This window comes from Centroberyx gerrardi, chromosome 6, assembly GCF_048128805.1.
Source record: "Centroberyx gerrardi isolate f3 chromosome 6, fCenGer3.hap1.cur.20231027, whole genome shotgun sequence".
NCBI classification, from domain to species: domain Eukaryota; kingdom Metazoa; phylum Chordata; class Actinopteri; order Beryciformes; family Berycidae; genus Centroberyx; species Centroberyx gerrardi.
In genome coordinates, this window is record NC_136002.1 from 13,166,084 (window position 1) to 13,190,081 (window position 23,998).

The following is a 23,998-nucleotide window of genomic DNA, read 5'->3' on the forward strand; positions in this document are numbered from 1 at the left end:
CCATCCTTATATTGTATTTCATTGGTCTCGTAGGAAGTGATCTGTTTATTTAGAGTGTCAGTACAAGAATGAACATTGATAACACTAAAATACATTTCCTGTCAGTTTAAGTTTTGGATCTTAGTCATGGTCTTAGTACACAGGTGTGCGTGTGTGTGTGTGTGTGTGTGTGTGTGTGTGTGTGTGTGTGTGAGTGTAGAAACGTGCTGCACTGCTTGAAAAAATCCTGGGCGAAACACTGAAGGTGATGACAACACATATTTTCAAGCATTCTACTTCTATCAGAAACAGACAAAAGGTAGCGGAGTCAAGAATAGTAAAAGCTCCAAGCAACACATTATCTTCTAAAAACATGGGAGCAGCCGTGGCTAAAGTTAGTGTGTGGGTGTGTGCTTGTGTGTGTGTGTGTGTGTGTGTGTGTGTGTGAGAGTGAGGCTGTGCTGAAAATGTCAAATACAGATTTCTTGACATGAAAACAGGGTGTGACTATGCGGTGCTAATGTGTGTTTATGTAAGGGTATTTGTGTGTGTAAGAGTATATATGTGTGCATTTGTGTGGGCGCATGTGTGCGCACGTATGATGGAGTGTGTATTTGTGTGTTTATGCTTTTAGTCACCACCATGCTTCTAATCATGACTCCAAGCCCTCTCATCTTCCCCATCATCCCTAAAATACACTCATCTTAAGAGAGACATAAAGTATGTTTTATATGGAATCACTGTCTTCCTTCCAGACAGGTGCACTCTGCCCTTTATGTGCTGTATGAGTCACAACTCACTCACATACACACAAGCCTACCCAAGTGCCTCAGGCGATGCATCAACATAGGTTTGACATTATCTAAAGTGCTTTTGCCAGTGAGACTTTTGAAGAAGTGAACTCTGTTAATTGCTGGTTTCTTAATGAAAGCCCCAATTTATTTGCACACAGCTGTAACAGTGATCAGAGTAGGCTGCCAGTCCGGGCACTCAGATGGAGAGGGAAGCAACAAAAAGTAGATGTGAGGAGGAAAAAAGTAGATCAATAAAACATTGCTTGGGAGAATAGATCCTGCCACTGCTATGTACTTTTTGGATTATTCTCTCTCTCTCCCTCCCTCTCCCTCTCACACGCTCTCTTTCCGTCACATATATGCACACAGACATAACTCTTTTCGCCCTTTCATTACACACACCGGGACCTACATATCTTCCTGCCTATCTGACATCATGAGGGTAGAGGCAGGACAAGGTGGTTTAAAGGTAGTAGAGAGAAAGAGAGAGAGGGGGAGGAAGAAAGAGAGCAGCACAGACAAAAGAGACAGCCAGACACAGGCGGACAGAGAGAGTATAACAAATTATATTACAAAAAGGTACGCCCTATCTTTCCACATCTTAGCCGTAGTCTCTTCAGAGGGAGAGGCAGAAAACGCCATGTTTTCCCGTGGTAATTTTCCCGGATGCGTTCGGAGCAACTGTTATTTTCTAAGCAAGAGCAAGTGAATTAAAGGAAAACAAAAAAAGACAAAGCATTCTTGCTGTAAACAATCATCTCTTTCTGCGTCCCAGCAGTGCAGAGCCTTGCGCCTCCCTCGTGCCCACTTTGACGGTGGCCATCTGAAAACAAACAAATCTATTTCTCTTTTTGTACATTCCCTTGCTCCACTGAGATTAGCTGGTGTTTTTGTCTATTGTTCTCTCTCTCTCTCTCTCTCTCTCTCTCTCTGTCTCTCTCTTCCCTGTGTCCCCTCTCTTTCTTTTTCTCTCCCCTTATAAAAAGAGACATAAACAAAAACCCATAAAGAAAAACAAAAACAGTAGTCATGGGTATTTAAGATTCATTATGATGCCAGCAGTGTAGTTGGTGCTGGTATGTGGCTTGAAAAATTCAAAGACTGTCTGCTGTGATGGCCTCCCTGTATTCTCTCTCTCTCTCTCTCTCTCTCTCTCTCTCTCTCTCTCTCTCTCTCTCTCCATCTTTCCCCCCTCTCACTTTCTGAGAGATCCACAAATCCTGTTCTGCAATTCTGGCATTGTCGGGACAACAGCTGTTACCTGGCACAGAGACCAGTAATTATGCATAAGTGCTTTCTGCTTCTTATCAATAGCTGTAATTATAGGGGAGAGTCATGAGTCGCGGTGTGGAAATCGCTCGTCTGGGCTGCAGTGACACTTTTGTGCGACCCTACGTCCCCATCACCCCATACACAGCCTCACACATTAAGTAATAAACAACTCCACAAAAAATCTCTCAATGCAGTATTGAATTGGGGATCCGTAGGAGGTTTTGTAAGCTGAAGTAAATTACCCTAAGTGCTATGGTGAGAGAGCAGTCAGAAGCAGTTGAATAAAAGACTGTCTGACTTGGCAGTGGGTTACAAAGGTGTAAGACTTTCAGGACTGTTCAACAGTCAAACAGTTGACAGCTGAAACATGAATTTTATTTAACATTGACATGAATATTTAAGCACATGTGATGTCCTTACAAATGTAAGGTAATAGCATGCTAATTGTTACAAAGAATGTATATTCAACCAGAATTTCCATCTACCAAAGCATCAGCAATAAGCAGTAAACTATTAATCTAGTATGCAGGCTGCAAAAATGATCATTAACATTATGACTAATATGTATAAAATATGCCAATAGACATGTATCACTTTTCCTCCTTGTTTGGATTTAGCCGTGGCCTTGGTTAAATCTTAGCCAGGAGGGAAGCAGCCCAACTGTCCTCAAAATACTAGATTCAAATATTCAGCTTACTTTTTTTCCCGGTGGTTTTGGTTTAAGTATTTCATAATAGGGATGTTAGGCTGAATGCTTGAGCTCAACACACACTAAGATCTTTAAATTCTTTGAAATAATGAACTGAGCCACCGAAACCTTGCTTGAAACTTCAGTCATATCAAAGCTTCACATTTGAAAGCTGCTTAAGCAACTGGCCCTCTTGAAATAAATGACCATGTATCATGAACATTTGAGCTCCCATTTTTGAGCAGTGCTGCAGTGCGTTATGTGACATACAAACTTAATCCCTACCAGCTCCAGGTTCGCTGCTCTGGAGCTGACCCTGCATTTAAAGATCAATACAAAGCTTATGTTTGGTACAGAAGTTGCCTGATATTTTCAGGTGATCCAAAATGAAAGGTGCCACATTTTTTAACACATTGTTTCCAATGATGCATGAGTTTTGTTGGATTTATAGATTTTTCGGGGGAGTGAAGTTCACATTTTTGCCGCTATCAGTTATTTCACTGTAAGTGGAGTCTGTCTTTTCCAAATAGACTTGAGATTGCCATCTCGCTCTCAATCTATTGATATCAGTTAACATTAAAGAGCCACTTCAACTGAATTACCGGCAGTTGATGTTGAAGATGAACTTCCGTCTGCTTGCTGCTCTGTGTTCACTGGAGTGCTGTTATCAACAAGCAGAACTGTTTAGAAGTAAAAGATTCCCAGAGGACTATTCAATCAAGAGCATCCAGCTGTCTGAGGACCTTAACACACACACACACACACACACACAGACACACACACACACACACACACACACACACACACACACATGCACGCGCGCACACACACACACGTTTTGTATGGGCTAAGCTCAAGTTCAAGCTCAAGCATCTTCAAGGTCAAGACTTCACAATGGGAAATGTGGCTTGTAGCGAGGCATACAACATTGTACATATTCAAAATAAACAAAATCCAGAAACGTACAGAACATATAAAAGATTACTGTAAGCACAGGACAAGCATACAGATAACTCTGAAATAGTTACATGGTTACATTACAGTTTAATTATTATACAGTCATGCAAACCACTCCACTGTGTGAATCACCACATTAATTAGTTGATGACACAATTTCCTATATTTTTATGAGGTGGGAACACCATTACACGGCGATGATATGGTATCTACCCCACTTCAAGTAAGGTTCATCCACCCTGCCAAATAATCTATATGATATGTGTTGGAGGGCAGCAAGGTGGCCGAGGGGAACGTGCTAGAAAGATGCTGAGGGTACCAAACAGGCTTTCCAGTCTTTAATAAGGAGTTTTTGCCCCATCGTGACACAGTTTGAATCCACTCTGCAAGTGATGGAGCCAAATCCATAAAAGCTGAGGAGACAGAGATAGAATATATAGGGTAGGGGAGAAAGGAATGTCGAAACCAATAATTATCTCAACATTGACAACCCAAATTCCTAAGCTTTTTGGGCAACTCCAGAGCATGTGTGTTAAAGTACCTTCTTAATCGTGGCATCTCCAGCATCTAGAGCTATCAATCAACCCCGCTTTATATAGTCTGGATGGTGTCCAATAAAGTTGATTTATTATTTTAAATTGGATTAGTTGTAATTCTCTGGCCATGGGATTTTTTTAATGGCAGCCATGCTAAGCCCACAATCCTCCTCCATGGCCATCGCTGAGCAATCTACACTCATGATCTTTTATTGGGTACACCTCTCCATTTACGCCAACAGCTTGCCCCTAACTGTGAGTTATGTATGAACAAAGCATGCAGACTGGGTCAAAAGGTACAGTCACTGCTCAACTAAATGTCAGAATGGACAAGATACATGATTTAAGCAACTTTTAATGTGGTGTGATTGTTGGCACTATGTCATGCAATCTAAAAATTACAGATTTACAATGGAAGAAATCACTTCCAACTACTACTGTCTACTAAAACATTTGCAAAAACCTTTGACTGAAGAAAAAAAGAAGGGCAAGTAGTAACATCCTCTTTGCGACAGGAGGTAACAGGGTTTATGGAAATTTTGGTTTCAATTTTGAGAAACACTAGCACTAACAATACCACTGGTATAAGATAGAGGCTACCAATCGTCTCGACCATGGTCTCATTTGTTTACGGTAATAATACTGCAATATAACAATTAATTTGACAATCATATATAGATGTTTAAAAATGTTACATAGCACTTTTAAGACACATACACACACCTGGGAGCTCCTCAGTACTATCACAGTCTTGTGCTGTTGGTCCTTGAGGCCGTTTGGTACTTTGGTCAGACACACTTCGATGGTGGTTACTGAGGGAGGGAACAGTGCTATTAATTCATTCCTGCCACCCAGAATTCCCCAGCACCATAATTGAACTGGTGAACGAGCCTGGGCAGCCGCTTCTAACCATCAGGCTGCTGCAGTGGTACACAACCGCACTAAAGCATTGTGAGTTTGGCATTTTAAGCCAGTGTCCAGCTCAAACCTTATGTGAAAAAAGTCAATATTTCACTGGTTGATTTTCTACATGAATCTACAATACATTATACATGACTTGGTCCCAGGGTCATGGAACATTTTCTACATATGGGAGACATTATCAGGAGACAATTACCACAAAATAGCAACACTGGAGATACATGGTTTCAGAAGGACGGTGACAGTGTCAAATCAACATGTTTTTATATACTGTTGGCACTAGTAAGTGTATGGCCCCAGATGGACCTGAGAGTTTATACCTCCTTATCCACTATTACATCCTTTTAATACGGTCTGACAAAGGGAATCAAGGGAAATCAAGGGAAAGTGTTTTCTAGGTTTTTTTTGTTTTGTTTTTTGTCTCTAGTGGAACTTTCAGGAACTTAAAAATGTATTGCAACATATTGTGTATCTGTGTGTGTGTGTGTGTGTGTGTGTGTGTGTGTGTCCTGGCTCGTAGACCATTAGACAGGGGTTGTGTGTAATCCCTATTGTTGCTGAAATGCCACCGCTGTTATTAGGGAAGATTTATGTGCTGTGCCCAGGGATGGAGTCGGAATGCCAGCTTGTATGTGTGTGTGAGTGTGTGTGTGTGTGTGTGTGTGTGTGTGTGTGCGCGTGTGTGTGTGATTAATGCATTGCACTAGGGGACAGAGTCATGATGCCAGAATGCATTCATGTTTATGAGTCACCATATTGTCAGATGCAGCCAACTTCTGTGTGGTCGTAATTGATTCATCAAACAAAATAATGTATAGTTAGTTTATCTTCAAAATCCTCTACATGTTCAGCAGATACGTTAAATTTGTGTACAAGCATAAAAAATGTGCTATAAAATTATATGATACAATGCAATATGACATATCATGCGATGCAACAGGTTTGGGTACAAGACCATTTTGTTCCAAGACCACAACAAATTAATAAACATACACATCATGAACGCCTATTATGCATGTGACATTAATATATTATTGTGCATGCCACCCACCCTGCAGCAAAACTTTAGTGCTGTAGAATTTTAATCAGTAAAAATTTAAAATTCATGGTTTTATTCCAAAATGATAAACTCTGGAAATCCCAAATGTGTACATTTTTTTTTACATCATCTTTTCTAATGTAGACTCAAACGATTTAGATTAATGAAACATTCCTTAATTTCTTATTGTTTTAAAAATCTATGGCTAGTGCGAAGAATAACTTATTGGTTATGGCCTTTGATGCTGGTGGGATTTGCCCTTGCACTGTAATACACACACTCACATCCATAAACACAAATAGAAACAAGCGCCATGACCTACCGTTGATGAATGATAAAGACCCTGAAATCACAATCAGTGTGTGTATGTGTGTGTGTTTGTGTGTGTATGCATCAGTACTAGCATAAAGGTGATAAATGATTGCCTTCTCGTCTATATCTTAATCTCTGTCTTTAGTGACAACTTTGATTGTAATCACAGCGTCACAAACACACACACACACACACACTCACTCACTCACTCACTCACTCACTCACTCACTCACTCACTCACTCACTCACTCACATCACATCACATACACCACATGCAAATAAACACAGTTATGCTTATCAACACATAAGAACACACGGACATACAGACACACACACACATATGTATTCAGGTATGACCGCTGACTTTTAATCATGAGTGAAACGAGGGATTGGAAGCGGAGGATCCTTGGTGTGATGGAAGGAGGATTGATGGAAGAAAGGCTATACAAGGAAGGGTCACTCTGTCCTCTCCACAAGGACTTTTTGATATGCACGAGAACCCTTCTTCCAACCAAGCGTTGTCACTTGTCATTCATCTTCTTTGTCTCCACTTGCTTGCGGCCCTGTGTGTGTGTGTGTGTGTGTGTGTGTGTGTGTATCTGTGAGTCTGTCTGCCCTTGTGTGTTAATATGCATCTAAAGTGTGTCTGTGTGTGTGTGTGTGTGTGTGTGTGTGTGTACACAAGTGGCTGTCAGGTCGTATATGCACTTTGCTGAAGGATGGCACCAATGAATAAGCAGCGCCAATGTCATCTTGAAACCTCCGAGAAGAGAGAAGATGAGAGGAGGGAGAGCAGAGGAGAAATGAGGCAAAAGGACATGAGATGAGCTGGGAAGAGAGGAGAGGATGGCAGGGTGATAAGAGGAAAGGTGACCGGAAAGGAGATGAGAGGAGACGAAAGGAGAGCCAGAGGTAAGGAGGGAACAATAATTGCTACAAACTATTGGCCAGAGGGAACACTCATTTAGAGACACTCACCTCTTCTTGTCAGGACAAGTTTCTCTTTCTTTCTTCCCCTTGCCTTCGTGTTTTGAATCCCGTCTTGACCTCCATCTCCCCCTGCTATGTCTGTCTCCCATCTCTACCTCTCCGTCTCTCTCTCTCTCCATTACTCAGACAAGCTCCCCTTCTCCCAGGCAGCCATGTCACATGTGGTATCCTCAGAGATCTTGAATCCTCTTCTCTTCCGTGTTTTTTTTTCTCCCCTTCTCCTCCGCCTCATCAACAACATCTCTCTCTCCATTCTGTCTGCTGAGATACAGCTGTCTGATGTATCTACGTTTCAGCTGGTTGAGCAGCTTCAGGCTGGTCAATAGAACAAATAAGTCTTCATCTGGCCAAATAATCCTTCAGCTGACCCGTGGGTTTGCCCATAGTGTTACTGAGTGTATGTGTGTGTGTATGTTAGAGAATGTAGTAAATGTGGGTGTTTTTTCCTTGCCACAGCTCTCTCTCTCTCTCTCTCTCTCTCTCTCTCTCTCTCTCTCTCTCTCTCTGACTCTCACTAAGAAATTCAGTCATGTCTCAAATAAAAGTGCTGCTCTTGTTCAAAATGAATACAATGTCCTTTGCATAAATCCACCATTTATTTAATATGATATATATAATGTATATATATATATACATATACTGTATATTTAGTACATAGTATTTTTTGTTTTTTTTGTTTGTAAATTATGTGAACATGTTAGCCCAGTATGTGCAAGACCACTTATCCTCAGACAAGAGATCACAATTAATTAATTAATCAATTTCTGAACTATATTTATCCATACGTCCCAGAGGCAGCTAGCGACAGAGGCAGCTAGCGACAGATTTAGAGCCACAACCTTAATGCTTTTATATCTCAACAATAGTGATGGCAATGATTATGATGAAATCACACCCTCTTTTTTTTTTTATGCCACAAAGCGCAGTCAACAGTGGTCGGCGCAGGCATACAAGGCGTGGCCTCTGATGTTTGGCATTTTCATGGCCAGAGGCACGGCAGTTGGAAACGGGGTTGGATTAGAAGGAATACATTATCCGTAGGTGTGGTAGGGGCTGGCAACGTCGTAACCAATCAAACCTCTTTTACTTACGTTAAATGCAACACACTCTGCGCCACGGTGCTCTGATAATTCGGTGATGGAAGAGAACAGTCCGGAGCGGATCTGCCACAAAAGCTTCTCCCAAGAGGAAACTGATGTACTTGTGTGGGAGGTGCAGAATTGCCACAAGCGAATATACAGCACCTAAAATTAAATTGGCTTGGGAGGAGATAACACATTTGGTTAACATGTGTTGCTCTGCTCCAAGGAGAACCATTGCCCAATGTAGGAAACGTTTGAATGATTTAGGCAAAGAGTCAAACAGAAGTTGGCGGCAAAACGCAGGGACAGTTTTGCTGCAGGAGGGGGGCATCATCCACCAGCCAGTCCCTGATATCTATAGAGGATGCAGCCGCCTCCACAACCCCCACTCTGTGCGTCATGGTGAATACTGACAGTTCTATGTTGGATGACAATCATTCAACCACAGCCACATCATGTGTATATTGTTAGAATGAATAGAAAAGATTGTATCTTATTGTTTCCTGCTTGGGGGATTTACATCAAAGTCAAATTGGCCAACATATCATCCACAAAAAGCGTTGGGAAGCTTTTGAATAGGATCTGTTCATGCGCACATCGGTTGGTAAAGCCACAAAAATAGCACAGAACACAACTGTGCCATACGCCGTTGACCTGGTCTGAGCAAACGGGCGGTGCAAGTGCAAATCCTGGTAATCCTTGATCGTCCCCTACTGCGCCTCTCCACCCACTAATTCACCCGCAAATTCACAGCAAGGCACCAAAATACCAAACGGGTGCAGGCAAGAAAAAAACCTGTGTGCGCCTGATGAAAATACCACTTCGCCGGCGCAAAGCACCGCCGTGCACTGCCACGAAAATAGAGCCCATGGAGACATACGCACACACAAACAAGATACATACAGGTTTTGCACATCCATGAGTGTAAGTTTTTAATTGACTGAATGAGTCAGAAAGGGAAGTATTGTATTTGACCTGCAAGTCTTTATCCTGAGCTTCTGAAACAGTGGAATCATTGGAACTTTAAAAGACACTTCCAATCCTTTCATCTCCTCTTTGATGTCTGTCTTTCTCCCTCTCTTTAATCTAACAGTTCAATAGCCATATTGTATCTTTGCCTGTGTGGATATGTGCATTTGCGTGTTTGTGTTTGTTGCGTGTCTCCTCTAATTCTTAGGGCAAAATTTGCATAGAAAAACAAGGCTTGCCGTTTCAGTCTCCAAAAGGGTCTCACACACACATATGCATACAGAGAGAGGGCGGGGGAGAGAGACAAAAACCACACAAAAACTCACAGTATTTACTCACATTTACAGTGAGTAAATAGAGTGAACTGCGGGATGGCTGTGTCAGTTCGTCGCTTAAGGCTTTGTGTCTAAACCACCGTTTGAAGTCAAAAATCTACAACGGTCCCAGCTTTGATAAACGAAAGGTCATTCTAGATTGCAGAGCTAAGCACAGAATAACAGATGAGATTGTATACACACACACACACACACTTGCACGCACACACACACACAAATATGTATAGACACAGACATACACAAGCACGCACTCACGCGCACAAACCTACACACTTGGCATCAGATCAGAGAAACATGCGTGCCAGTTTGCCGTTTCCCTTTCCAATCTTTGAAATCGGTGTCCACTTTCATGGCTGAGTAACATCTCTGTCACACTGAAAATCTATGCAGCTTACCTTTTTGTTAGAAGTAAGACACCCATTAGATCTGGGGCAACTGTTGCTTACACTACCATAGAAAACAGTTAAAATTGTGAAAGTGCTACCATACACTCTGGAGTTGAACCGCTTTCAAGTTGAAGCGATGTACGTTCCACACCGTCACACTCTTAAAGCTTGTGAGGAGTGCTGTAAATGAACCATAGACACAGGGCAGAACTGTGCGTCAACACTTCCGCTTCTACTTTGGCTTATCAGTCAACTCTCTGCCTAATTTAAAGAAGGCCTGGTTTCACTATTTCTTGTTTAACCTTTATTGAACCAAAGGTAGGTTGACTTGGCATCGTTCCTCTTTTTTCTGCAAATCCCTGCTAGATGCTTATGAAGTTACACACACTCACACCAGGGAAATGCCCAGTGCAACCACTTTTTGCCAACTGAGCAGTTTCACCCAGTGGTCAAAATGTGTTACTCAAAGGCACTTCAGGGGGTGACATAAGCAACTTGCTATTTTTGACTTTCCAAACTTCATTTAGAGGTTTTACATTTTAGATTGCAGATTTTAAACAAACAGGATTTTGATCAAGGAGCAAGGTAAAACCCCAGATATTCAGTTTCAAAGTAAATTTCCTCAGAAGCAGGCCCAAGTACTTTCTCTATAGGGGATAGTCTCAAATTAGTTTTCAATTCCACACTCTTTGGGATGTCAATACATAACTTTTTGGCACAGCAGTAGGCTAATACGTCAAGCTCCAAGAGTGTTTCTTTTCTAGTTGAATATTCAATACCCTCAAGTGTATGTATCAGTGGGGTAGTGTTTTGCTGATGCATTCCTTTTCTATCTATCAATTGTGGTTTGTTTCCCAACTCGATCTCTTCCCACTCCCCTGTTCTCTCTCTTCCTTTTGATCTCCCTCAGCTTCAATCGGGGTCTTTCCCACAGTGAATGCCTCTGTATGTACCACTGTGGAAGTAAAGCGTTTTCTGAGGCATCCCTTTTACCGCTACTTGTCTTGTTTTGTTTTAGCCCTTGCCCTCTCTTCCTCCCCCCTCTGCTCCATCCCTTCCTCCTGGTCCTCTAGTTCTCCTCTCCAAATGACAGCCCACTCTCCCATGACGGCTCCGGGCCACTCTGTCATCCCCTGTGTGTGTATGTGTGTGTGTGTGTGTGTGTGTGTGTGTGTAGTGTTGTTTGTGTTGCTCTAATGCCCACAGGGCCTCTTGGCTTCCAGTCAGAGTAATAGATGTGGGAAGATTTTGATTGGATTTATTTGTTTCCTGGAGTGTGTGTGTGTGTGTGTGTGTGTGTGTGTGCAGGTGCGTGTGTGTGTGTGTGTGTGTGTGTGTTGTGTGTAGATTTCTCACATATGAGCATTGTCTGGCTTGGGTTGAGTTACATCATCTGCCACGAGGCACATCATTTCCTCTCCTCTCCACCTCTTCTTCCTTCTTTCTTCCCTATCTGCCTCTTCTTGTCTCTGTTCAGATTTTCTGCTCTGTTTTCTTTTTGACACAATTACTCTCCCTTCTTCTTCTTCTTCTTCTTCTTCTTCTTCTTCTGTCACTCGCTCCCTCTATTTTATTATCTCTCTTTCTCTGTCTCTCTTTTCTCTCTCACTATGTCCTTCCCTTACTCACACAGACATGCACACATGCATGCGTACACACACACACACACACACACACACACACACACACACACACACACACACACACACACACATTCAGAGAGCCAGACAGACACACGCAAATATAGCTGAAATGCCATCACACACACATGCATACAAAGGACTTAACCACATAACTCATCACCAATAAAACATATTTTATAGATATTTTAATCACACCATTACTCACTGCAATAGGCTGTACATACACTATGCAATATTTGCAATATGCAATCAGACATCTTGTATTCAAATCAATATTCATCATACCAGCCCATTCAGTTGACTCCCTGTGATGTTCTGGGTAAACTGGGAGCTAACAAATTGACTCTGGTTCTTGCTTTAAATAATTCTTTATGATCCCTAACATGCATACAGGCTAAAGACGGACTTGGGCCTGAAAGCTTCAACCCAGTCCAACTCAAAAGCCAAAATAATTCTGCCAAAACCCAAACTGAACCACAGAGTTCTACATTTTTGTTAGCACCAAATCTGACCTCCTTACTCAGAGTGCTTAGAATGATATAATGATACATTTTGATTAATAATAGCCTGTTTGTTCAGAATACGTTTGAATCCTAGCCAACCAAAACCCAAGCGATAAACTGAGACTTTCATCCTAAACCAAAACAACAGCCATCAGGTCCAGAACTTTTTGGCACCATCAGTTTGGGGCATAAATGTCAGCCTCTACAACAGCCGTGAAAGCAGAGTCTTGAGGCAGAGAGTGAGAGTCACTGTGGCATTAATGCCAAGTTTACTGCAAGGATTATGGATTCATTTGAAGCTTTCGGAAAGAGAAACCTTCAAGTTTCCTTTGAAAACCAAATGACTTGCATTTATATGGTGATTCCAGATATTTTGCAGAGTGAATGTTGTACATCACCTGAAAGTACACAACTACTGTTCTTAGCTGTCCCTGTGCACAAAATTAAAACAATATATATTATTCCTTCTCTGAAGGCTTCAAATATTGAGTTGCTTTCACTGCCACCTTCTTGCAATTCCAGGTGAAATACTCACTGCAGCAACATGGCTTCCTCAAATGGACGTAATGTGAGCTGTGACCTCAAGTGAAGGCAAAGGTGTCTTATTGTCTCTTATAACCTCAGAGAAATTCACTGTCTATACTTAAAATGACTTATTGGCCTGTTATTCTACACTCTGTGACCTGAACTCTGTGCATGTGTGTGTGTGTGTGTGTGTGTGTGTGTGTGTGTGTGTGTGTGTGTGTGTTTGCGTACTTGCTTGTGCACATCCTTGGGCCAGTGTATTCAGGATAGGAATTTACTCTTTACGACAATCAGTTTATGACCATACAAATGAAATGCCCTAATAATCACAGTGACATGACATAGTCTGTGTGTGTGTGTGTGTGTGTGTGTGTGTGCGTGTGCAAGTGTGTGTCCATGTACCCAGAGTATGCGTATCTCTGCCGCAAGAGTAATATGGAGTTTATGGGGACATGACTAACAACAGAGCTTTATAGAGCATACTTTACTAGGAGTAGTAAAACTCATCAGTGTTTCACACATTGCCCGCTGCTCCGCTGACTGACTATTGTGTGTATGTGTGTGTGTGTGTGTGTGTGTGTGTGTGTGTGTGAACAAGTCCGGGTGTGTTCGTGTCAGTATGTGCTCATGCATCACCCCTCTTAAACTGCCCAGAACATTTAAATGCCTTTTACATTTACACATGCAAATTACATTTATTTGGTCATTTAGGCAAATAAAATGCTTGAATATAGGATCAGTCCAATAAGGGGCGTGACCACGGGGAGCTGTTAATTTCCCTCTAATCTCTACACATAAGTACTGCCATTTAAATGATTTGTCCATACAACAATATCATTCTCATATTTATATCTTCTTTCACTCTCCCTTCCTTCCTCCTTCATTCCCCTTTCTCTCAATTCAATTCAAAACCATTTCACATGAACAGTATTGCCATATTTACTGCTCATGTAATTCTCTCTACCACTTTCCATGTTTCACCAATAGCCTTCTCCCTTTCTCCCACCCCTTCTCTCCCTGCATGGCCGAGGATTCAGTGGGATGAGACTTCAGTACTTGTTTAGACCACTTACCGGACAAACATGCGTACCATGCACTCATGCCGCTGTTTGAGTGGAGCGCATGACCTATGTGACGTCTTGTCTCTCTTCAATCTTCCCTGGCTGTCCCCTAAATAAGGCAGAAAAAAACAACAAAAAAAAAACAATGTCCATGTCAGCTCAGTTTATGTTGGTACAAACCTGACTCATGCCACATGTCATTCCTCCTCTATCTCTTTCTTCCCTACCCTTTTCTTCCACCATGCTATACTCAATGAAGCAAAATAAATAAAAAAGAGGTTGTCAGTATGAAATAATAAACATGTAGTTGTTTACAGCAGTCCAGATGATTCTCATGGAGACAAACCCTAACAGCCCATCTGCCTCTCTCTTTCTCTCTCTCTCTCTCTCTCTCTCTCTCTCTCTCTCTCTAACTCTCTCTCTAACTCTTATACACACACACGCAATCAAAACTAATGACTCCACAAAACCTGACTCACCTGAAGAGACACATCTTCAAAGAGACAGTCAGAGGCGGTAAACAACAGCAGAATATAGGTCAGGGAATCGTGTCTCTGTGTGTATGTGTGTGTTTCATGTCATTTGATGAGCTTCCTCAAATTCCTATTTTTATCTGTCCTCGCACACGGGAAGAGAAAATGAAAACTTTGTCAAGGAGAGGATAGAGATGCTGTCTATCAGTCAGGGGCCAAATAAAGTCTGAATAAAGTCTGAGCCCTCCTCCCTTCTTTCTTGATCGATAGATAAATAGATCGATCAATCTCTTTCTCTCTCTAGCACACACACACACACACACACCTACACACACACACACACACACACACACACCTACACACACACACACACACACACACACACACACACACACACACCTACAGACACACACGCACACACACACACACACACACAAAGTTTTTGTAATAATGCCTCATACGGTCTGGTTCACTTTACTGATGAGGGGCCAGAGAAGAGCAATGGAACCTTTCCAAATTTGAGTTTTGGCCAGGGGGAATATTTTTAATGTGGCACATTGAGTATTCTGACTGATGAGGTGACAGGATGGAGGAGTCCTCAAATATGGGGTCACAATCTGTAAACATACCCACGCATACAGTACACACACACACACACACACACACACACACACACACACACATTTCCCTCACCCTGTCACACGATATCCTTCCTTTCATTTTTGCATTCCTGTAACTGTATTTAGAAAACTGAGAAAACTCAAAAAACAGAACAAAAGATGAGGACAGTGTTTCTGTCTCTTGTGTCAGAACCAGCATGAGGACCTGAAGAAGCAGTACTACGAGCTGCAGGAGCAGCACCAGATCCAGGGGGAGGACCACGGCCGGCAGGCATACCCGCATATACAAGGATATATTTACACAAAGTCACACACATACAAACTGTAGCACATGCATGCACAGAAACACACACACACACATCAAACCACTTCTAATAGTTTAAGTGCTGAAAGGAGGGCAGCATTTCAGTGAACCATCTTTTTATTGATCCATTTGAGAGATGAATTATTAAATCTAAAGGATGAACCTACTGCCAACCATACCATCTCTCCCTCTCTCTCTCTCTCTCCCTCTCTCTTTCTCTCTCTCTCTCTCACACACACACACACACACACATACACTCTCTCTCTCTCTCTCTCTCTCTCTCTCTCTCTCTCTCTCTCTCTCTCTCACTTATGTATTCACTCACACACAGAAATATTCCATCACACAACAAAAGACACAAGAGAAAACTGCTTCCATTTCTTTTTTTCCCCATTGATTTTAGTTGATCTTTGTAGCGTCTCAGTCAATTGTCAGTCTCACGCACAATTTAATGCCAATGAGGCATATGGAGAAAGTTATGAGGAAGTCCTTGAGAAGTATAATCACAAGGAGGTTCAACAGCCTCCTCATGCAGTGACTGACGTGTCTGGTCTAGACCATTTCCTTATCATTTTTAAATGGGGGCTATTTCTACTTTGATAGACAGTTTCAGGTTTATCAAACTTTGCACACAGCATATTCCAACTTCCTACATCATGGCTCTTCCAGACAATTTTGATTCACAAATGAAATTGACAGCAATGATTCACAAACCCAAATATTTAATGCCGGAACAATCAAAACTTCACATGCATATTTGCGTTTGGGGTTCCAAACTGTGTCAGATCACATTTGGTTGTGCTCTATCATGTTGCTGTGAGGATATTTTTGCCAGTTTTGCAGATTGTGTTATCTCGGGCATCTGTGTGTTTGACCCACACACAGATGGATCCCGCTAATGACCGCTTGCAGCTATATTTCTTTTTCTTTTTATTCAGGGAGTGATCTTTTCATCCCTTTGAGATTTTTAATGAAGATGATAATGTAGGGAAATATCGAGTTAATATGAGTTCAAGTTTTGGACAGAGCGCTCTGTTTGTGATTTTGACCTTTTATGTGGAGTTGATAATGGTAGAGGAATACTATTAAAGTTTACTTTGTGAGCGTTTTTTTTTTTTTATTATTATTTTTTCATGAAAACATTGAGTGCAGAACATTTTAAGTACACATTTCCTTGGAGTGACCTACTGTACGCAAATTGATTTTGTTTTTTCATCAAAGTTTATGATTGTGGGATACTGGGATTCTGGTGAGCTGTGCATGAGTATTTGTGTGAATTTGATGTCGGAACAATACTTGGAAAGTGCAAGTTCTATTCTCAGTTTACAATTTCTAGCACGATGGTCGTGAACTTCTCTAGGGAGAGCTGGGGTCAGTTCACGTTCAAATCAACCCAACAGAGTGGATTTTCTTCAGAATCTAATTGAAGAATTCTTGAATAGAATAATCGAAAATGAATGTTCCTACATTTTGAATCGACTGGAAGAAAATGAATAGACTGATACCCTGGTGCTTTGTGTGTGCTTTGAACCATTTATCTGAAGTTGTTTTCAGCGGAATCCTTTAAAAAGTACAAAGCAGCATGTCCTCTGCTTATGATCTTGGCCATTTTTTTTTTTTTGAAGTTGATGACTGAAGTTGAATACTTGGTGGGCTACTTTGGAAGTGCAAGTTTTTCGGGGAGTGATGTGTGTACGGTTGTGACCATTTGTCTGGTGATAAGGCAGTCTGGAGGAGGATGCCCATGCCAGGAGGGAGGTCAAGGCACCAACTCATTCCTCTTCCTAGACACTTCCATTTATCAGGCCTGACTGCCTACATCACACACCCTCAAGGTAGGGGAGTATGAGTGTGTGCGTTGGCTAGAGAAAGGGCGAAAGACCGCCAGCCAGAGATGAGTAGATTTGTGTGTGTGTGTGTGTGTGTGTGAGAGTGTGTGTGTGTGTGTGAGACAGAGAGAGAGATAGAGAAACATGGACAGAATGAATATGCATATGTGGCTCTGAGGCAGACCTGATGCAGTAAACCCCACCCATTTGTTACTCTAATACTATACTGTATTCTATTTAAACTAGGTCTGTGTGAAGGAGCTCCGAAACACCACTAGAAAGTTACTATTATGATTAATTGAGTGACTGATTAATTGATTGCTTTTGTCTGGCTTAAAAACTAATCGTCCGATAAACTAGCAGCATTATGGTTCATAACCATAACCGAAGCCCACTGTACCAGCATAATGCAGTTTCTTCCTCTTGGCCAGTAACTTTGATTTGCTGCTAGCTGCACCATGTAGCTATAAAACACTTACTTACATAGAAATGCGGGTTAATTTGGCCCGACAAAGAATTTCAGTCATATTTATTTATTTATTTATTTTTGCTTTAACCTCCGTTTAAATTTTTAAATTTTGCTCACTAAATTTTTAGTATACTGTTCATGAAGCCGCTATGTAAATCTGTTAGTTTTGTGTCATTTTAGACTCATGGCCACAACAGAAATAACCTTTGTGTTGGATGATAGAGTGGCTGCCAAAAGGCCATCCATCCAAGTCTATTTGCCTCTGTTAGGAATACAAGGACATACAAGAATAGATGACAGTATCACCCACTAAGCCATGTGAAACGACTGTGAAACAACCCACAGAGTATAATGCATTTTCTTACATTCTTCTCTGTCCGCCTCTCTTTCACACAAAGACATTTGTATCAATGTATTTGTTCCATTGTCTTGGCCTTACTCTCACTCTAACTATGAATCTAAACTTACAACTCCTAACTTCTTGGCCTTCTAGGACAAGACGTTAATAAATGTTAATTGAGATGTCATGTTTCTTCATTAAAGTAGATCTAACCATCATATAGAAATCCATTTAAAAGGTTTTGCTCAGTGCCAACATGGAGTCAAATCAGACATGAAGATAGGAGCTTCACACTGTGAACAATTAAATCCTGACACAGCTTGTGCACATTCAGCTGTCAGTCGAAATGTACAATAGCAACAGTTGATAAAAATAGACATGCATGCTTACACACACACACACACACACACACACACACACACACACACACACACACACACAAAGAGAGAGAGATCAGTAGGTGTAACATATAAGCAATTAAATCCTTGACATCGAGATGAGGTGTCGTTCACACATTCGTCTACATTCCAATAATTGAACCCACACTTTTAGGAGACAGATCTGGAGACAGATCAGATCTGTTCACTTGCAACTATGTGTATGTATATGCGACTGTGTGTGTGTGTGTGCGTGCGTGTGTGGGCGCATGCCCAATTGTGTGTTTTTTTCTTCCATCAGTAGTGTATGCTGCATCAAGTCAGCCAGGCCTGAACCTGTGACAGCAGCACACTTGGTTGAGCACCTGCGGAGCTGCCAAGCTGTCAACATGATGTCTGAATTACAGTGCACACACATCTGCACTAGTCAACACAGGGCTAATCTCAACAACTGTACATGTAGCTAGACACAGTCAGCTGGGTAGAGAGACATGGAGTTTGCAAACTTAACACCACAGCTTTGGATTTTTACTGTTATTCATTTTGAAATAGAAAAATGTATGTAAAAATTAAGTAACATCATGACAGACTATCAAACATTCAAAAGAGGTTTACAGGTTTGGTTGGTGCTGTGCAAAAATCTTGTATCTTCATGAGCTCGACTTTTTAGAAATACAGCAAAAAAAACGACAAGCTGATTTTCCCACCGATATTATGTGGGCATGATCTGCTGTCAATTGTTGTGAAGTGGCTAAATGGGTGATACAAGATTTCTGAAGGACGTCATTGATATGCTTCTCTAAATTGCACCTATATTATATCTGCATGCGCTTTTGGATAGAGTGAGAGCTCTTCTGTGTGAGAGTCTCTTTTCAGGAGTAGTTGTGCTCTTGTGTCTGGATGATAAGGGCCCGGCTTCAATGACTGTCATTCACACATTATCCATTCAGCTCAGAACTATCTGGATAGGAGAGGAGGGAGCACATCTGAAAGCCTCTTGTGATAATTCTAGAGGCACAAAGGTCAGGCACACTAGAAAAGTAGAGAGGGGAATGGAAGTAAATAGCATTGGCAAAAAGATAAGATTATCTTCATTCTGCTTTGATATGTTTTTTGCCTTTTTTGGTGAACACAAAAAGAATTCTGAATGGCTCATCTTCCCAGAATTTGTGATATGCCTTTGAAAGAAAGATAAGTTGAATAAATAAATGTGAAAACCATCTATGTTCTCCTCCCAAAAGTAAACTTTGTTGTTTTCAAACAATATAAAAATGCAATATGGTAAAACTAATTGTGCATACATATAAAACTGAATAAATATTTGTTTATGCCCCCTTCATCTCTATAAATACATGAATAAAGTATATTAAAATGAATAGAAAAAATACTACTAGCTCTTTTTATTTCTGTGGACATTTAAAAGATAGATATTTTTTACCATTGAACAGTCAATCAGTCAGGTTACAGTGGAGACACCCAAACTTATAAATTATAGCTGCAGTAGGAAACTTTGGACTTTTGGCAGTGAGAGAAAATAGTATGAAAGCTCCATTATCCAGAAACCATATAATGTGATGTCAGTAAACTGTGCAATCCTTGGCCCTAAGTTTCTTCTTCTTAGTGGCTGGTAGGAGTGGACATTGTGAAAAAAAAAAATAAAATCTGTCACTCTTTCTATGAAGGCCATAATATGCATTATAAGCACATTCATAGCACATTCTAATGCACTTCTAAGGCATTATAAACACGTTATAAATGTTTACAATCATACATGACACCTTATAACAAGGTTTTTTAAGCATTATAAGTTGTGGGCATAGTGTATTATACGTTCAGCATTCATAATGCTTTATAACCCCAATCCCCAAGTGACAACAGTGTTTGAAAGAAGAATCTGAGTCCTGGTTTACACAACAAATTATAACCTTAGCCAGCTATAAAGACACACAGACCTCTAACATATCATAACAGATTATAAATTCTGATCTGAAAGTCTCTGACATGAAATAATGTCTTATAAACATCAGTAATATGCTGTTTGGGGTTATAAAGCATGTGTTTTATAATGCCTTATAAATGCATTATAATGTGTTTTGAATGTGCTTATAATGCATTATATACATGGCCTTCATAGAAAGTGTTACCAAAAAATCTTTTGGCAGCAGGTTCAACAACTTTTGGTGAGTCCAGCTTTCTCTGGATGGAGTAAAACAACCTTGCCTAGTGCAGCTTTAACAACCACCAACATGATAGGCTATCAACAATTCAAAATAGATTTTCAAAGTTGGTTGACCAAAAATAGAAATCTACGGTATATGTAGGGGGAATTGCTGTTGTTTTGCATGCTTAGCCTGATCTCTCAGTGTGCATACCATCTACAGCTAAGTGCTATGGAACCATATCGGCTGTGTTTCATTTTCATTATCACACATGCAAACATTTTGATTGTAGAACTAACATTTTAAAAAATGTCTTAAGAGTGATGTGCCTTTGTCAAAGAGACAGTTGGTGCTCAAACAGGCTAAGAGACCAAATCCTTTGTTTTCTTTATCACAGTGAAAGTAACGCCTGTGGATTATAAATTGCAGATAATTGTACATTATGGTGTGTGTTCATGTCTGGATATCTGTTTAGGTCTTTAGCTAGCTGAATGTAGGACTGTGTGTGTGTGTGTGTGTGTGTGTGTGTGTGTGTGTGTGTGTGTGTTTACAGCACATTCTCCTCTGCCTGGTGGGAAATGGTTTCCACTCAGCATGTGTTCAAGGAGTGGAAGTTGAACATAATGATCATGTAATCCACATATTCACCATTAGGAGGTTCCCACCAGTGATAAAAACATACACACACACACACACACACACACACACACACAGAAACAGCACAATCCGCTTGGACTCCCACTGACTCCTCTGGGCTTAATCACCTGCACTCCACAACATCCGATAACATTAACATGCACTCAGTATTCATTTCCCCCCAAGTGTGTGTGTGTGTGTGTGTGTGTGTGTGTGTGTGCTTTTCTCCTATCCCCTTTTCCCTTCCTGTTCTGTTTTTCTCTCCCTCAGTTTGTGGGGAGGACAAACATTCTGAGGGCAGAATTACCATGGAGACACACTCAGCCTAGCCAAAGGCCCAACAGAGGTATTAGCCTGATAGGATCTTTGGTACTCCATCACACACCAACACACATACAGTACACGCACACACACACACACACACACACACACACACACACACACGTGCAATTACACATATGCAGACAAGCACACACATGCAGACACACACATTGACACATGCATGTAGGCCTGCATGAACAAGCACACACTCACACACACACACACACACACACACACACACACACACACACACACACACACACACACGCACACAAATGCATGTTTACACACATACAATGACTGATTGTCCTTTCCTTATCTGATGCTTCAGCCAATGGTTTATTTCCATTCCTCGGCCAGGGAATTGTCTCCGGAATGCTTGCAGTGAGAAAACTCATTCCGATGATCCGGGTCAGATAGAGACGCTTCTATCGGCCACAGACAATTCCGGCTCGGAACAACGACAGAACTTTAAAGAGAGAGAGAGAGAGAGAGAGAGAGAGAGAGAGAGAGAGAGAGACTGCCTCGAGACAAGATGCACCGGAGATGATAAAAAGAGGGGAGTTGATATGCACCCAGTGGTCTGCCAGACAGATAAATACTTTGCTCTCTGCGTGTCCCTGGAATGAATATTCACAATCCACAGACTCTTTACATTCTCAACTCCATCAAACGCGTAAAGCTGTGCGCTTATACAGACCCATTTCTCCTTTTGTCATACCGAGCTATAAATTGCTCTGTCCCTGTCGTAAATCCACGGAGCACCACTTGGAGGGAAATGGTTTCTGTTTTCTCTGTGTGGCACTTTGGCTTTGGGGAAATTGGTTTGCAAACAAAGACATGCATCAAACATATCTGGCTATTTCAAGTCTGAGGAATGGCTGTTTTTCTCTTATCATATCCCACGTGTCTGTATGGGAACTCTGCCGAGTACAATGCAAGGGAGGACAAATCAAATGCAAAGCAACATAAAGCTTTTATGAAAGCGGACGTACAGTGCAATACGTCACAAAAGACGCATGTTCGCAAATCCACACACATTAGATGCATTGTCACGAGTTCAATGTAGTGAAGTTTTATTGAAAAGCTAGGGATGCCTGGGCTTGGAATTTTGATGTAGCCATCTGCCGAAGAGTTTACATTACATTATTTGTGTTACTCTGTCAGAAAGAGAGCAGGTGTGTGCGGATATTTACAGCATCTGCTCTCCCAGTGATGTAAACTGACCAAGTAAATACAGGTGGAATCTTTGGTTCCTTAGGCTGGGGACACACTAGAAGACTTTTAAAATCCGAACCCTTTTTGAAAACGCATTGCATCACACACATAACAATGGACTTTTTTTTGCTCTCGGTCGTAACTATGCGATCATGCAACACTTAGGCAAGGACTGGGTATCACACACTTAATCTGACTGCGGTTAGCTGCTGACTCCTGACACCTCACTGACGTCAGGACCTCGCATGTCACAGGAACGTGACACCAAACAAAGCAGCAATGGAGGCGGACGGCCAGACTTAGCTTGCTCACTGTAAACTCACCTCTCATTGGCTTTTGGTCTCACACTTGAAACCTGCAGTAAGCAATATCAGACCTTATAACTAATCCTGAAACTGTGTGCTATGTGGAGATTTAATTAAGACATAATGATATAAACCAATATCCACACACGCAGGCCAGCTGTGTGTTTTCACCTCTTTTCTAAAGCTTGTTGTCAAATTCTGGTCCAGAACGAAGCTCCTCCTGGTCCATTCAGTAGCTTTTTATTTTTTTTAAGACTAGCTTGGCTCCTCCCTTGCTGTTTAAAAGCGGCGGTCTCCCCCTCCCATTCCTGAAAATGTTCTCGTAATGGCGGAATCGTTGAAGCGAGTGAGTAAACTTAGTAAACTAGTAAATTTGCCACCTAGCTCTTCACTTGTCATTGTGGGACATGTAACCTTCAGCGGGAGAAAGTTCTGGCAAAGCGAGACTGATGACACTTCTCTGTAGGTATGGTTATCTTAGCTATTATTTATGCTCGGTGCTTTGCAATGTTAGTCCTTGGTAGGCCTCCATAGTGCAGTGGCTTTGCTGTGTGTTATTTACAAATGTGTTGCGCTTTCTGTCACCCTCTAGTGGTCAGAAAATGTCACTTATTGCAGCTTTGAAATGAATTTTCACACACTACAGGACTTGTTCAGGACAGGTGCAGATGTCAGATTGTAAATATCAAACATAATTGATCGGGGCAGCTCAGATCAGTCTGCAAGTTGATCGGGGCGGTTAAGATTGAATCTGTAAACCCTTCACACTACCAGATAATCTGTGCGGACCATCGGCCCCGACCAAGCCTCTCATTGAGTTTGCCCCTCTGATTGTCGGGATGAGCAAATCTGGTGTAAATCGGCCCCATAATCCTCTCTTGTGTCCTTAGCTTTATTGATTCCACCCATCATATCCACTTCAGTCAAGAAGGGGAGATGTAGGTGGAGAGGAGGA